The sequence below is a fragment of the Montipora capricornis genome, chromosome 10 (genome assembly GCF_036669925.1).
Source record: "Montipora capricornis isolate CH-2021 chromosome 10, ASM3666992v2, whole genome shotgun sequence".
Taxonomy (NCBI): Eukaryota; Metazoa; Cnidaria; class Anthozoa; order Scleractinia; family Acroporidae; genus Montipora; species Montipora capricornis.
This window is the reverse complement of record NC_090892.1, coordinates 16,421,126-16,433,625: the sequence shown is the minus strand read 5'-3', so window position 1 is coordinate 16,433,625 and position 12,500 is coordinate 16,421,126. Positions and strand designations below refer to the sequence as shown.

The 12,500-nt window shown below is 38.3% G+C and overlaps 1 protein-coding gene across 1 annotated transcript in view; it reads left to right on the top strand.

Moving 5' to 3' along the window:
• The first annotated feature begins 4,701 nt into the window (after window positions 1-4,701).
• LOC138019380 (protein NLRC5-like) overlaps window positions 4,702-12,500 on the top strand; it is a 61,863-nt gene continuing 54,064 nt past the window's right edge. Inside the window, exons 1-2 of the mRNA XM_068866149.1 lie at window positions 4,702-5,059; window positions 5,535-5,583. The gene's annotated coding sequence lies outside the window, so the exon portion shown is untranslated. The remainder of the gene's footprint in view (window positions 5,060-5,534; window positions 5,584-12,500) is intronic.

The window sequence follows — 12,500 nt, the reverse complement described above, 5'->3', positions numbered from 1 at the left end:
GCTTGGGAACGAGGCTGTCAACGTCCTTGTGACGATCAGCCGTTTACCCAAATGGTCAATTAGTGACAAGGCACCGCCCCCTTAGGTAAAAATCTTTCGCTCCACCCACCCCCTGCCTTGAGGAGCGTGAGGTTTCACGGAAGGATTTATGTCAAGTCCGGGGAGGGGTGGAGGGAAAGATTTGTACTAAGAAACTGGTTACTTGTCACCAATTCACCGTTTGGGTGCACGGCTGATCGTCGCAAGGAAGTTGGCAGAAGACGAAATTGAAGTTTTGTGGCAACTTTTCCTTCACAGAGTGGATAGCGATCTATTTCCTTGAATAGATGTTCGATAGAATATTCGAACATGTTGCTGGCCGAGTTTGAGGTGGATTGAAGGATTTTGGCGACATTTTTTGGCTCGATTTCTCAGGTTGGCTTGGCCGATCGACTGGTGAGCGTTTCCTACCTTCTCCCTCTTTTAGAGATAGGTCTTCGGTTGAGGATATCTCGCGAAATAGCGGACAGAATGACACCACATTACCAAAGAACGATCACAAAGAATTAACAGACACGTAAGTGCAACATTAGTGCTGATTTCTTTAATTAAACCTTCTGATTTGTATTGACTAAAACACACCATACAAGCTCTCTAAATTCAAAACACAACGCAGAGCTTGGGCTACCTGTGCTACCACACGTACGCAATGCTTGCGTATTTTTTAAAGTTACTTTTGGTAATTGGTCAGTCTTCAAACATGCTTGGGACAGTCTGTTCCACAGCCTGGCTCCGACCCTAGAGAACGAAGAACTCTTGAGCATAACATATAAAATTACAATTTTTGTAGATAGTAGATTATTGAACTGGCCATAAACAGAAACTATATGTTGGCCGCAATACTGCAATTCTAGCTTGCTTCCAATTTTTTTGTCTAGATTACACTTAACAATGCCCACAATAGAGTCGAATTGACATAAATACTTAAGAAGATATCATGATAAGAAAAATTAAAAATAATTAAATAAATAAAAAAAAAAAACAGTTATTCATCTGGAGAAGTTGCTGCAAAGGTTAAGCTGCTTTGATCATCTATAGAGGTTAACTTTATGGGTCTTGATGTTTCATTCATTACCGCCGAAATCTTCGTCCAGCCGCGTGATATTTGTAGCCGTTCTGGATTTTAAATGTTGGCACAATACATGTATAACATCTCCAGGAAGCTCACGGTCACTATTCCTAAGGTTTCTTTGACGTTTCATCCTTAACCAGACGTCTGGCAAAATTGCAAATGATTGGCTGGAGGTTGTTAGTGTTAGACCGCATTCTGTTATGAGCAGTGTAGATATCACATGTTATGTCACGGTGACCCAAGCGTGAGAAAAGTTTAATGCACAGATTAACAGTATCCTTACTCTACTCCCTCTCGGCGTTTGTCTGTCCTTGAAAGTGACGTTATATTGATAGTTGTATTGTTACATAGCTTTTAAAGCTTGAGAAACTGAATTTACTAAAGACGATAACTCAGTTAGAGTCTTCCATAACCACTTCACATCCTCCTTAACCTTATCCAACCGTTAGACACTGCGTCAGCGGTAAGGGGCAAAACGTGTTAAAAAAGAGCTTTGTGCCAAAAAAGTTGTACCGAAAAGTTGAATTCTTGCGAAAAAAATCGTCCCAAAATGATTCGTGCTGAAAAGACGAACTTGCGCCAGAAAAGTCGTACCAAAAAGATGAAATCGCGCCGAAAGCTGGAAACTTGTGCCAAAATAAGTACGTGTTGTACTGCTGAACACCTGAAGTCGTATGGAAAAGTTAAAGCTGTACCAAGGATTTTCCAAATTCATTGCAGGTAATGGACGCGGGAGACAAAAATTGAAAAGACAAAATGTAGTAGCCTACTACGCTATATATATATAGTCTGCGAAAATCCGAGTTGCATTTCCGCTAAATTTAGAACTCGGATTTTTTAATGCAAAATTGAAAAACGTACCCACAAGCAATCCAGACTCGGAGGGTAAAAAAACATATCAGGATTTGTATGAGAAACTCGATAACAAACTGAAAAAGAGATTTACTCGCAAAAGTTCTAAATAAAAAAGTCGTACTTCATTGTCGAGGTGAATTTCTCGCTTTTTGTGTGGTCGTTTGCCTGATTGAATGCGATTTAAGCGACTTCTCAAATTTCCGGGTTGTCACTCGTACCTAAATAAAAGTTCGGCTGGAAAGTAATTTCTACCTTACCTCACATCTCGCCGATAAAATCACACTCCTCCGGCATCAGTCACGCTCAAACTCCGGCGATGGCCTCACGGATAAATTGACTTTTCCTTTAACCATGTTTCAAGGTCCAGCGTGCATCCATTGCTTAGAAACAGCGAAAATTATTCAAATTTTCAAATCCTTCGAGGCTCGCTTACAACGAATTTTTGGGACGGTTGGTGACCAGCCGAAAATCCGAATCGCATTTCCGCAAAATTTAGAATTCGGATTTTTTAAATGCAAAATTCGAGTTACGAAACAGGAGAGATTTAGAAAGTGAATTGATCTGGTCTTCACTAGCTACGGAGTCGGAGTCGTAAGAGCGCTTATGACCTAGTGAAAATCAAAGATCGGAGTCGTCAGCGGAGTCATAAGCTCGACGGAATCGGAGTCAGAAGAATCAGAATGTTTCCATTTTCTTTAGTCTCCCTCGCAGCCGTTTTTTGGATGTCACGCAACGTTCCCCCAAAAGTAAAACGGCTGCGAGGGAGACCACATTTTCTTCCGACTCCAGTGAAAACCAACCAATTACAATGCTTGGAATCACTTATGCGTTGATGTAAGCGTCGGAAAGCGTCGGGTAGTGAACTCGCACAAATCACATTGGGGGCTTGTTTTCATCGACACTCAGAGTTTATGACAGCTTTCTGCTTGTAACGATGGGTTTAATGTTAACATCGATCTTTGCTCCCAGAGAATAGATATCTGCGTGCGCGATCGGCTGTTCGCTGATCTTTAAAAGGCGATATAAAGAGATGGGTCTGCTGAAAACACGGTGTGTATTATCTGGTTCCTGGCTTCTCTTAACACGCAAGGCGACTCCATTCGTGCCAAAATGTTTACGTGACACTTTCGTACATTTTTTTCCCTTACTATGTTTGTTACCTTGTACTGTTACCTTGTATTGTTTCACATTTTATATATTCGTATTATACCTTATACTTTTTAACTTTTTAACTTCATAATGGCGTAACGTAGCGCCAAACGTCGTTGGCTTTTTTCATTGTGTTTTAAATATCTTTTAGGGTTGAACTTAACGTCTTAATCATTGCAAAATTGGAGTTGCATTTATATAGGTCATCACGTGGTTTCGAGTGTACTATGGAATAAATAAGCAAGAGTAAAGCGGGCGAGTGTCATTTGTAGTCTTTAAAAAAATTTACAAGTGCCTTTCCGAACTAGCAGACACATTTTGAATTGTCCTGGGCAAAACGGATGTCTGCGTACTTGGTATCCACAACCGCAAATGGTCAACAAATCTGTCAATCATTCGAGTCTGTGAACACTTTGTAAAAAAATGGAGTATTCCAAAATCCTTAAGCTTTTTGCATGCCTGTTGCTCGTAAATTTCGCACAAATTCAGATAGGAATGTTGCTCATTGATGTATTGTTTTTTGAAACATAGGAGACTCAGACACCGGGCTCGCAGATTCAATCCATAACCCTGGAGCCTTCAAGACCCAACTAGTCTGGCCGTGACACGTCAAAATGCACGTTTGTGTGATTGTATCCCTCATATTTTTATTTGACTCATTTTGTCCTGTTTTTACCCGGAGACAAAAATTTGTCCGCTTCGGCCAAAAAAATGTCAAGTCGGGACAATCATACTCACTTGTAAAACGCAGTTACGGACCGCAAGTTTTGCCAAATTAAACAATTTTGTCGCCAGTGCGGAAAGGGCTTTAAGTTATTCAAAATTGCACGAGAAAAATCGTGTGACTCAACCTGATATGACCACATGGCTTCGCTTCCGTGAATGGACGTCACAAAAATTTTTGGAAACCACAAAATTAACTCGGATTTTTACAACTCGAATTTCCAAATCAAGCACGAGATAAAGGCCTCGTAACGTGTAGTGTTCATTACTGTTCAAAAGGTAAGTATTTCTCTGATGTTTGAATGCAATTTTTATCCTTGAATTTTAAGAATATTTTAAGACTAAACCTGAGGCTGAAATTGTGAAAAGAATATAATTTCGTGCGTTGAAAATCTGTAAATACAAAACAATGATCTGTTTTTACTTCACTGTATGAAATTATTCCTTTCTCAAAACGGCAAAACTAGCCAACAAACGAAACACTCTACACCAGCGATAGCCAAATGTTCAATGATGAACGTTGTATAGAATGAATTTGCACAATGCAAAAGACATGACTACAAAAACGTTTTTCGCGTAAAATCGGCAGAAAAGTAGGAATATTCAGCCTGGGCCGGAGAATTAATATTTTTATAAAAAAGAAAGAGTGTATTTGTAAAGGTACAAATAATCCACTTACTGTAGTTTGCGAAACGAAACGAAATGGAAAATTTGTAGTTTGCGAAATGGGAATTTGTTCTCCTTGTGCTCGTCATGCGACGAGCCCAAGGAGAACTATCTACACGAGAAAAATGCGGGAATAAATTAAAGATCTCTGCGGTTCATTGGGGACTGTCCAAAATGCAAATTTCTGTTTTCACGTGCGTTGTCTGTCGAGTTTATTTTTACCTACACCGTTCGATCGAGTGGCCGCCGGCCGCCTTCTCAAAATTTTGATCGTCTTTGACTGTGTCCGATGAGCCGCAGCGATATTGATTCCTCTATTTTTCTCATGCATTTTGCGGGGGAAACGAATACTATTTTGCAATTTTATCGCTTCCTTATATGGAAAGCGGAAGCCACGAGAATTTTGGAATCCGAGTTGCATTGCATGACCTTGAAATTAACAACTCGGATTTTCTACTGCAAACAGTTTATCTCCGATTTTTACAAACTCGAATTTCCAGATCAAGCACGAGATAAAGGCCTGGTAACGTGTAGTGTTCATTACTGTTTATGAAAGTAAGTAACTAAAAGTATTTCTTTCCTGTTTGAATGCAATTTTTAAGCTCGATGGACCTGACTTACAATCGACTTTATTTGTTCATAGACAGCATAGTGTCCGTTGGTCCGCGAGAAAAAAGGATAATCTTACCAGAATCAAAAAGCCCCAAACTGAAATTTTCCCTAAAGATAGCTTTCTCGTTTCTTGCGGTAATATTACATTGGCAAGTGCCAAACTGGAATATTTCTCTTGTAACTCGAAAAAGGTGAACGTAATCGCCAGCCCTTCGTCCGCGAATTTGGTCCTTGGTCCGCTTAAATTAAATCATGTCAGCAGCACCCCCCCCCCCCCCAAAAAAAACCTGTGAAACCTCATAATTTTGAATTCTGTGCGAACATGTAAATTTATTTCTTCTTTATTAATCTTGATATATCTCAGTGTAACAGTCGTATTGGATGTCGTTGTGAGTATAGTATCTGCTTTTATTTTCAGTTGACCGTCTCCCAACACGAGCTCCATTCCATTAGATGTACAACAGAAGGTAACCCGTTCGTAAACATTTATAAAGAAGATTTTTGGAGTTTTTCAGTTAAGGCAAAGACCTTCTCCATTTGTCAAAGGTTTTCTTCATCTGCTTTGCGAGATTTAAGTTCTCTGGGGTCATAGGTAGTAGACATGTAAGTCGCGGACCAGGGACCCCTATGCGAAAATTGTTGATATTTTTCGAGTCGATAAAACAAAAGTTTGAAACCCTGCAGCAAATTCGTTCCCAACTGCAGAAATCAGTTTATCTGTAAATCTGTTCTGCAAAAAGACACGTGTTCCCGTTGCGTTTTATCTTTACACAAGCCAAGTAAACATGACCATCTAAGTTACGGAGCCGCAAAAGTAGACTTTCTGGAAAGACAAATTAACACACCTGTCAACAAACTTGAATTGCATACAATCACCGATAGCAGGAAAGCCGAAATTTCGCAATGTGAAAGATCAGAAGAATAATCAAGAAATCATCGGACACATTTGTTTTTGGTGGGTGGTCTGTCTGAGTATGGGGTCTTTGACTCTAATACGGACTATATCCTAGCTTATGGCATTTTTCTTTAAATTTTCGTTTTTTTGTTTTGTTTTTTTGTATTTTGCCATGAAATTGTAATAAATAAATAAATAAATAAATTAATTAATTAATTAATAAGTATTTTAGTTACCAATTTGAAAGGATCTTGATATCAGCAGGCAAGTCAGAAATTTAAAGAAAACGACAAAACGTTTAAGATTACAAGACATGTTTCCACGGAAACTTCTGTCATCTTCAGTTGATTAATGTACAAAGCGTTAATCAACTGAATATGACAGAAGTTTCTGTCGAAACATGTCTTGTAATCTGGAAAGTTTTGTCGTATTTTAGTTGACGAGGAAATGTAACATCAGGTTGGGAAAAGCCGCGGACCAAGGATCTCGTCGACCAAGGACACCATACTGGACTGCTTTGTTTTCTTTGTTCGTGGATTTCCTTCGCATTCATAAACTTGAGCAATCAGTTATTCAGGAGGGTGAAATGTGGAGGATATTACATAGATAGATAGATACGGATAGATAGCTAAACCGTTATTTAAACGTGATAATGTTTAAAGCTATAAAGCTTATGTGTTTACAAAAGACGCTGAATGAATAAGATAAGATTCCCTTAATTAAATTACATACTATTATATGCCTAATCTAAAAATCCCTAGGGTGTAAGAGAGCTAGAAAGTAAATACCAATTACGATTCTATATGCAAGATACAAGTATATATAATCATGGTCACTAACATCTGTAGTGGAAATTGCCGTAGCATAAAAATTAAAATTTAAGGAACTTGCATTATCTTTCAACTTGGTTGATAAAGATTTACAACTCATGTCTACAATTAAATAATCATTGGCCAAGGATTTCCATAGAGCCACACCTCTATAATGGACAAATCTTGAGTTGAAGCAAGGTACAAAGACAGAGTCAAGTGTCCTAGACGGATATGTCGATGTTTGTCTACAGATTATACTGTCACATAATGGCAAGGGCAGATTTCCCAGTGAGCCTTGTGCATCAGTTTTACTAATGCAATCTTATATTTGTAACATGGCTAAGTGGAGACACGAATTTTATCTTCTCACGAGTGAGACGGTAAGCGCAGCACTCGAAGATAAAATTCGTTTGTTGAAAACAGTTGTCCTCTCTCATTGATTCGAAACACCAAATAACTTTCACTGGCTTAATTGTATTCTATTTTTTGATACAAAACAGTTCAATACATACGTATAGTTTACGTCATAGAAAGTGCGGTGTACAGGGTTTTATTCACGAGTTGTTTGTGTCAAAACCCCGAACGAGCGAGGTGCGAGCGAGCGAGGGTTTTTGACACAAACAATGTCTTTGAGTGAATAGATGAGTTCTTGCTCTCGCTTGTGTCATGGGTAATTAAAGCAACATGGTGGGAAATTCAAAGGTTTATGGAAATGCAAAGCAAAATATACTGTGCACGACTCTACTTTATAATTATAGACTTTCGCCTTCATAAACCAAACAAATAAGTTCATTTTCTTAACTGAGATGAACTAGATTTGGTATCCATTCTTTGGAATTACTAAATATTTCTTTTTTTGTCTCCATACATTCGCTATAATTTTGTGCCTTTGGAATTACAGGAAGTGTATGGCAGAAACTCTGTTTAATAAAGTAATTTCTACAATAGCCATTCTCTCCAAATTTATTCTGCCGCACCATTGAGCGCATATCTTCTGTTTTGGAAAAGAAACAACCCAAAATTTCATATCATGAATACTTTTCATCGTTTTAAACTTCCTTACAAACCTTTGAATTTCTCTACATCTTGCCCTGATTACCCATGATGCACTCAAGAGTATGAACTTGTCTATATATACAACCCTGTACAAAGCACTTTTCTATGTCATGAGCTGTTTATTACACATAAGACAAGAATTTTCATTGAAATAGTTTTCTGAACGCAAATTAGAAACAAAAACTCACTGACAATAGAACCAAATGAAAATTTAATAGCAATGGAAAATATAGCAATCCATGTAAAATCAAGGAAATAAAGTGCTGAACGGAAAAATGCACTTTCAAATTAAAGTTTTTTTTAAAATCAAATCTACCGGTAAGTATGATATCAATAAATAGGATTAAGTCTCATTTAGTCATCACCTGATTCAATATCAAAGTACGATTTGCACGAGATGCACTAGTGATTAGCAACTACAACCGTTCCATCCCATCCCACCATTTTAAAGAAATGCTTTGCCTTATCCTTAAAGAGAATTCATTCCAATTTATTGGAAAAAATTACCTCCAGACCCATGGAACCGCAATGGGTACGAAAATGGCAGTTGCATTTGCCAACATATTCATGGCGGAAATAGAAACAAAATTGATATTTACCAAAGCAACACAAAACTGGTCAATAAAGTGGAAACGTCATATTGACGACATTTTCTCATTGTGGGATTCCAACATACAAGAAATAAACCTGTTCATAAAACAAGCTAACAACTTCCACCCTACAATCAAATTCATGGCTGAAATGTCAGAGATAGAAATAACATTTCTCGACACAATCATATCTAAAGGAGGAAGATTCAGAAACGAATCGATCCTTGACATCCGAACACATTACAAGCCGACTGAAACCTTTCAGTACACACATTTTACCTTGAGCCACCCACCAGGTGTGAAAAAAAGGTTTTATTAAAGGGGAAGCCCTAATAGACTCCTTAGAACAAACTCTTCTGAAACAGCCTTTAATGACAGTATCACCAATTTTAAATCGTGCCTCATTGCGCATGGCTATCCTTACAAGATGATACAAACAACGTTATCAGAAGTCAGCTTCGCCAGAAGGTTGCACACTAAGATTTTGACCGCACTCAACAAAAAGCAAAAGCACAGAAACAAATCTTGACATTTGTCACAACATACAACCCATCGGTGTGTAACCTTAAAAATATACTCATGCTAAACTGGGACTTAACACAAAATCAGTCTTTGCTGAACACTATATCTTCAAGAATCCGCCTATCCTATCGTACAGAAGAGGTAAATCTCTTTCAGACAGGCTAGTTAAAGCTAAGCTATGAAGGCTACATTCATTTACAGTTAAATCATGCAGGGAGTCCGTACAGGCCTGTCACTAATTTATCCACTGAAAGCTACATTCATCTACAGTTAAATCACACAAGGAGTCCGTGCTGGCCTGTCACTAATCTTTATCAAACTTGAGAAACTATAAGCTAATTATAAATAATAAGACCAGTTGAAATATAGTAAAATACAATCTTAATCCTGAATTTAATGTAGAATCAACTAAGCTTAGAGCAAGACAATTTCATAACAACAAATTAGTTTTTCATAAGTATTCATTTAAGAAATACAATAAAATGGAGGAAAAGCTTGATAAAATTTATTAAATACTGGTACGTAGCTTACCATGAACAGGAGAGGACAAAACGCGTAGCCCAACTCCATGGAGTACCCTATGGAGTACCTAAATGGAGTACCCCTAAAAATCCTTTATTGGTCAAATTAGATACTTTATCATCATGGTGAGGCCATACCTTTATTTATTTCAAGCTCTCCAGCACTCCGATTGTTACATACAGTTTGATGCAGTTCATGAATTGGTTGGCATCTTGAAATTTCATAGGTACTTCATGTATCCCTTATTGTACATGTAGTGTATTTAATTTTTTGTATATTTTAGATATTTAGACAAATATTCACTCCTTGATCCTGTATACCCATATAGACCCCTATATATATGGGTTATTGGCCCAAGCGTGAGGTCAAGATGGCTGGATATTGGCCAAGTTCTTTTTTTGCATGCTTATATATAGACTGAGAGGAAGTCGAGGTCCATAAACATGCAAAAAAGAACAAGGCCAATATCCACCATCTTGGCCGAACAACCTTGGTCAATAAAGAATTTAGTATATGGGATAAAAGACCAAAAAAAAGATATTTGATCTTGCGGCACAAAGCAAGAAATCCCGAGTGGGCAGTATAGCTCCATCTTGCACGCTTGGGTAGCCAATCACAGGGCACGATTTGGTTCATCTTGCTCGCTCACAGAGCTAGTATGCACAATATACCCATGTATGCCCCTGTAGTGTACAGTGTTTATATTGATGAAATTACCGTGTACAAATAAAGTTTTCCAAATATTCCATTCCATAAGGGTATACATGGGCACACACAGGCCTAAATGGGTATGCTAGTGTGTACGATGGATATTTGTCTAAAAATACACTAGAACAATGGATATTTAACAATTATCCTGTGAAATTCCTGATACTTAGTCGACGTGACCGTAGGCCAAGTTGGCTAAAATCAGGCAATTATTCTGCAATATTGAGCAGGATGATGGTTTTATTATTCAACACATTGATGACAGCATTACGTTTATTTGAAAAAAAAAGATGGAAAAACTAGCATTTTTCTCAGTGACACCAAAAACTTACGTATAACAATCGGAGAGCTGGAAAGCTGGAAGGTACGTACATCTACAGTGCCGCTCGGAGATAAGCGAACAACGCAGACGCAAAATAAACGCACGCAATACGCGTATACACGTTTTTTTTGACGCGTCTAAAATTGCGTATCCTATACGCGTTTGTGCCTTTGTTATTCATAACCGTAATTTTGCTTTTCCTGTTATTGTTTACGAAGACAAAAGAATAAATTGCGTGACTGCCGACAAGTCGAAAATTTGCATTTACATGTATGTCGCTTTGATTACTAATCAATTTCGATCCGCAAATGCCGCCGATGAAAACATCCACAGGGCATTATTTCGAAGTTTAATATCCTTTAAATGCAACAAAGGTCTCGAAAGACGAGTGAAATTAAATCAGCAAATTATGCCCCGAAAAACTGAAGCCATGACTTTTGTCAGTGTTTGCCGTTACGCGTTACAGTCATTTCACGATAACCTTTTACCGACGCGTGCAAAAAAGGCCAATTTTTCCATGCAGAAAAATCAAATAAATGCGAGCGATATATCATAGAAAGTTTTTTAAAAATATTTTCTTTGAACTGAGAGCATTTCACCGAATTATGCCCCGGATCACATCACGATGGCCTAGCTCTCGCCGGCGCGTGCCCAAATTTAACCGAATACTTTTCCTTACAGAAATACCAAATAAATGTGATCAGCGCATCCATTGAGCCTTTGAAGAAAAATTTTGCGTCTGAAGTGAAAGCACTGTACCCGTTGAAATCAGAAAATCATTCCCAACAGAGCTGAAGATGTGAACATAACAAGAATTAAAGTCGTGTTTGTCACGTGTCGGCAACCGTGTTTTACTTCACTGTCGCGCTGAAAATCCACGCCAAAAAATCATTCGTTGCTCCTGCATTTACAACAAAACAACTCAAGCTGCAAAATTCTCAGCCTTACGATGAATGATGACTGCTAATGATGACCCCTTTGCTAAAGAGTTGTGTTTTTAGTTTACGACTAAACGGATGTACGGGTACGAAGTTTGTTTTGATACTGTATTATCGCTCTCAACGCTTTCGTGTAAATTTTGATGTTAAAAAGGTTCTTGTGTGCCATCTGTCGATAGGTTTATATTTCTCCAAAAGTAAGCTTGATCATTTTTTTTTTTTTTTGGGCTTTAAAACACAAATATCTAGCCAGAAGGACTTTGCGCTGGTGAGATTTTTTGCTCTTTTAGTGACGCACCGACTAGCGGACACGCTAATTATTTTCACATTTCACCACACCGGAAACGATTGAGAAAAAACAAAGACAAGGCAACAAAAGAAAGACAAAAGGAGAGCTCATAAATACTAATCAGCCTTTTTGCGTTCCGCGTTTTTTTTGACGCGTTTTGCGTATGCGCGTTTTTTGCGTATATTTTGTTTCGCTTATCTCCGAGCTGCACTGTAAATACCTCACCATGTTGATAAGTATTTAATTTGACCAATAAATGATTTAAGGGATACTCCATTTAATTTTAGGTACTTCATAGGGTTCTCCATGGAGAAGGGCACCGCGTTTTGTCCTCTCCCTCCATGAACAAATCTGCAATCTGCTATATGTTAGTACAAGGAAAGGTTACGTTTATACAAACATTGGCCGTGTAGCACTTATATTTTAAACAGAGTTAACTGAATAGAGTGTAATGTGAAGTGCTCGATTTCTATCCCATATGAACCATGTGAGCGTTAGCCCTACTGATGGAAATGGGCCCACACAAGGACAGAGAAAAACTCTGACCAGGGTGGGAATTGAACCCACGACCTTCGGGTTACATCTCCGAAGGTCGTGGGTTCAATTCTAACCCAAAGGTCGTGGATTCAATTCCCACCCTGGTCAGAGTTTTTCTCTGTCCTTGTGTGGGCCCATTTCCATCAGTAGGGCTAACGCTCACATGGTTCATATGGGATAGAAATCGAGCACT